This window comes from Citrus sinensis, chromosome 7, assembly GCF_022201045.2.
Source record: "Citrus sinensis cultivar Valencia sweet orange chromosome 7, DVS_A1.0, whole genome shotgun sequence".
Lineage (NCBI taxonomy): Eukaryota > Viridiplantae > Streptophyta > Magnoliopsida > Sapindales > Rutaceae > Citrus > Citrus sinensis.
In genome coordinates, this window is record NC_068562.1 from 19,220,401 (window position 1) to 19,225,916 (window position 5,516).

Consider the following 5,516-nt stretch of genomic DNA (forward strand, 5'->3'; position numbering starts at 1 on the left):
TTTTGACTTCTCGTCGACAAATAATACTAATCTTGTCTAGTACCGCCTTGGTTACACCGGCTCTCTAGTATAAGGTTATTATTATTTGGCACGATAAGCCCTTAGCACCATATTGATTAGAGCGTGGTTCATGAGGTGTGGATTCCCCCCTCATGATTTAATTGGCATTAATACGGATTATTTAGCCCATGATGCATGTTGATACGGATCCAGATACCCAAGTACGTCATTTCAATAGAATTATCTTCAATTTATTCTCGCCATTTTAATTTAAGTTTTAGCATATACCAAATCATTTCCACCATAAATCCAACAACCCATTTACAAAATTAATTCTACACAATTAAAATCCACCTCCTCGTGGGATCGACACTCGTCACCATAGATCTATACTACAATAGATTCGTGCGCTTGCGAGTACATTAAAATTTGCACAACACCCATTAGCATCACTGTAATGTCTTTAAGTTTGTCGAAAAGCCTTTAATTCTGAATACTTGTCATAGAAGCGCTGATGCCACCCTTTAAATTACACCAAACTCCATTTAGTAAGGGCAGACACAGTTTTTGCAACCTTATATTGGAAAAGCCAAACAGGATCACCCTGAGTAGCAGCACCTATCCAACAATCACTGACTAGACCTGTACAAGCTAGATAAGCCTTCCAGTCCACTTCTTAATGAAAACGAGCCTTCAACCTTCTATCTTGCAAAGAGTCCTCTGAACCAGTAATATCTAAAAGAATAGGACAATAATCCAATCACCAAAAATCAAGATAAGTAACTATTGAACATTAGCCCAAATCTTGTCAAGCACAGTTACTAAAAAACATGTCTAGGCATTCCTCCACCAAACCCACATCATGCCACCGATTAGCCCAAGTTAGGGTTGGCACTATATGGTTCGGTTAGGTTTAGATAGAAAATCGAACCGAACTGAAACTGATTGGTCCTCTCAAATTAAAACCGAATGCAACCCAAAATTTAAAACCAAACCGAACCGATGGTTGTGTGGTGCGAGAAGAGCGGTTGCCAACTGCGTGTATGGTGTTAGAGAGGAGCAGTTTCCAGTGGCAGAAATAGGATATGCTGATCAGAGTGTGAGAGTGTGTTGTCGCTGTGTTTGAGAGATGAGTGTGTGAGATTTAGGTTTCCGTTCAATTTACCAATATATATATATATATATATATGATATTAAAATATTTTTATTTTTAAATGAAAGAACCCAATGGTTTTTTGGTTCAATTCGGTTTTGAGCTGAATCAAATACAAACCAATCGGTTCTTTAATTTCCAAACCATTGGGTTTTATCTTTAAAACTAAATCGAACCGAATCGAAAAATATTGGTTCAGTTTGGTTCAGTTCGATAAAAACCGAACTGAATGCCCACTCGTAGCCCAAGTATATAGGCACCCCACAAATCCCATATCAGTTAATTCACAATCCTAAAAAAAAGAAAGAGATTGTACACCAAGGTGGCCATTGTCTTTGTACAATTTTAAGGTAGAATTAGCAATAAATGCATGGATGGGGATATTTCCACCCCATTATTTGTGTAAACCCACTCCACTTCTAAAAAATATTTAAAATAAATGCACATTCTTTTATAATAAATACAAATCAACAAAAAATTTATATAATTAATCAATTAAATCATTCTTATATTTTTTCTTACTTAGTTTTTTTTACTATTAAAGTAGCTTTAATATAAGTTCTATTTAATTATTTTGCTTAATGACATAAAATGACCCACTTGCCTAAAAAAAAATGTGTTCTTGTATCTAATACTTTAGGTACTTAATTTTGTAACTTATAATCTAACTTCTTAAATGAAGTCTAATAATTTTTAATATTTTACATGTAAATGACATAAATTTGACAGTCTAATAATTTAATGAGTATTTTCTCATAAAGACATTATGTTAGTTTAATTAAAAATTGATAATCATACTAATAAAGTAGAATTAACTATTTAGAAACAATGAATTTTGTATAAAATTAAAAAAATTATTGAAGTTAAATTAAATTTTTGGTATTTTTACCTTTTAAGGATAAAATAGTCAATTTAAATTTAGGTTAAAGTAATCTTATTAGTCAAATATAATAAAAAAATCTAAGTCACAACAAAATAAATGAAGATAGATTTAATTGATTAATTCTTTTGAATTCTTCTTTATTTGAAATTTTTTAAAATAATAAAAACTTTTTGTAATTATTTTCTAAAAATGGGGTGGATTTGCAGAATTTGTGGGGTGTAAATATCACCACACTAAATGCATATACCTAAACTTTGTTAAAGCAAAGTTTGTAGTCCGCGAGTACAATGTTTATTTATAAATTAGTCCCTAAACTTTAAAATCTTGAGGTTTTAACCCAAGTGTTACTTACTTGTTTTTATGTTGTGACCCCTACTATATTCACCTCTATGATGTTTGACCTGTTAAATTTTAAATTCTAGCTCCACCCCCCTAATTAGTAGGTCGAGACCCACGTATAAGAAGAACAATCAACAGACTGCAATTTTTAAATCACGAATTCACTGATACTAATTGGTTTAGATAACATATTTCTGGTCTTAAAAAATAATTTAGCACTATACTTAATATAATATATGCTATCCTAATATACTAGTAATATCGTACCTCTAGAGTTTAATTAAGTTCTTTTTATCGCTATTAATTTGTCAAGAGATAAAGGAGTTAATTATTTCGTCAACAAAACTTACTGAATATTATTAATTTATGCTATAATCTGGTAGTTTTATTTCTACCTCAATGAATATTTTGAACCACAGAGGATTACGCATGCGTATGGTCTTTGGTAGTGATGTCGAGTCTTACCATACAAGTTTAGACTTTTTGGTCAAGTACTTTAGCAAATATCAAAGCAAAAGTCTCGCATTTTGATCTATTGCAAATTTGTAATGATGATCGATTTTAATTTTAATTAATTTTTCCTTTTCAAGCTCTTGCGTCAATCTTTTGAATCTCTTTTCTTAGCTCGTCTACTTTTTTTAGGCTTTTGTCTGAATTTCTTAAATTCATATTTGACACAAGAAATTATATTAAGTGTATGTTTAGTATGGCTTATTTAATGGTCATAAATGTTTATTTAAGTACTTATTTAATCTAATAAGTTTTTATTATAATTTTTGTTGTTGTTTGGTTATTTTTTTAGTAGTGCTTTTAGAGCTTAAATAAGCTATTTTGCCTCTAATAGAAGAAGCTCAAATTTTGAACTTTTGAGAATAGAAGTTGAATTTTTTTTTAAAAAGTTAAAATATCTAAAATATCATCTACTTATTTGACAATCTTATTTCATGCTTTTCATAACATAATTTAAAAAAAACTTGTCCATCAAAGTAATTTCATAAATTTTTAATAAAAACTCTTATTGACAACCAAACAACTAAAATTTTTGCAATTTGTAAAAACTCTACTATCAAAAGCTTTACTTAAATAAGCTTTAATGAAAAATTCTACCAAACGGAGCTTAAGACGTATTTGATTTTATTTTTGTGACTTGACCTGTCAATTTAAACTTGGAAACAAGTCTTTGATTAAGGGAAACCTGTGGTACAACTGTAGTATCGTACCACAGTTACATCCAGCCGTTAGATGTCAGTGGACCCCATCAATCCAAGTGCATCTAATGACTGGATGCAACTGTACTACAATTACACCGTAGTCTGATCCTTTTGATTACCCTAAATTAGATCCTTACAAATCAAACCTAAATTTTTGATCCAGCAATTGATCTAATTTAGCTCCCATAGGTCATAATCATGACGTGCTTGAAAAGACACTGCCATGTACTAGGTTTCATTTATTTAGTCGCTCCTCTTGACTTGAATTAAGTTCAAAGCTTGAAATATTTCGAGAATTGATACAAAATAGTGCAACGTATATACATTCTTGTCCGAATAAAGAGTAATTAATAGTCTTGAAAATACTTCAAAAGTCCACTAAGTGTAACAATTTTCTATCGAAGAGTTGATGGATATATTTATAATACATTGATAATATCTATTTGGTTATTGAACTGAGTTTGTTCATTTTTTATTAACTTTTTAACTTATTTATCATTTTTAAGTTTTTCTTTAAATTTCTCGAATCCATATTTTACATTAAGAATTTATGTTCAAATGTATTTAATTTTAATTTTGGAAACTACAGCTATGCCCTGATATCATTTTTTTTTCAAATCTTCTTGTAAAGCAAATAAACTAAATAAATGTGTTTATGAACATTTTAACCATTGATTGAAAGATACATATGATAATTAAAAAAAATATTATTAAAAAGAGAGCAATGCATCTAAAACAACCGAGATTTTTCATGTATTCTTTTTATTCATACTTATCTAAACTTAAGTAAAATTTAAATTTATTTAGACTTTCAGATTAGAAATGGGAAAAGGAAAATCTACATAATTTAATATATTAATTTTTCATACTAGATGAATCCAAAAAGTTCTAAATAGTATAATATTCAGTCTGTCCAACTTTGAGTTTCGTTCTTTCAAAGGTTAACTAAAAACTAGAAAGATCACACTAATTAATAAGTTATGTAGGTAATAAAATTCAAGGCCCAAAATAATTTGGTGGGCACTACCTCATGGCTGATGTCACGCCATAATGACTGTTTTTTTTATTCTTCCACTCAAAAGAAAATGTTCCTCGAATAATTTACGGACACATGCAAAATAAACAAATTCGGTTTTGAAAGAGGGTACTTTAAAATTAACAGTGTTGTATCTTCTAGCTTAGACGCCGTCAAATAGTTCAAAAAAATTAATAAAAATCAATAAAATTTCATTTATCTGACATTGTCTGGACTGTTGGAAATGTTATTTCAATGGTATTGTATTCACAATTTAAAAAAGAATATTGTTTAAATTAAAATAAGTTAGGATGATATTGTTGGGACAAAGCTTGTTTAATTTTTTTTACCCTTTATTATAACTTGTTCTAGTTCTTATTATCAGATCAAAATCGTTAATTTCGTTTAAAACTTAAACTGAAAGAGAATAATTTTAATCAGGTTGTGATTCAAAAGTGAATTTGTAAGATAACTAAATAAATTAGAATGTTTGTAAATAGCATAAAGTAGAAGGGGGCTGAATGTTATTATATCCAAGATCAGAGTACGCAAAATGGTACAAATGTTGGGTCTCCAAAGTTATCTATTTTCGCAGCTGGCCCACTCAACCCCGCTGTTTAATATTTTTTTTTTATTTTTTAAATTATAAGTTGAAATAAACGTAATTTAGGGAAATTCTATGCTATATTCGCTTCCTTTATTTATAGTGTGTAAGTGGACCAATCACGAATTGCCAAGATTTAAGGACAAAACGGACACTTGGCATAACAAGAGGGCTCACCCGATCCGAATCATTCGTGCGTCTTTCATTCCTTGGCGTCTCGCTCGTCTGATTAATTTGCTTCACCTGTTTGTTTGTCTGCCAAGCGGTATCGATCCAGCAAAAGCCGTCTACTTTGATTTTCCATGCCAAAG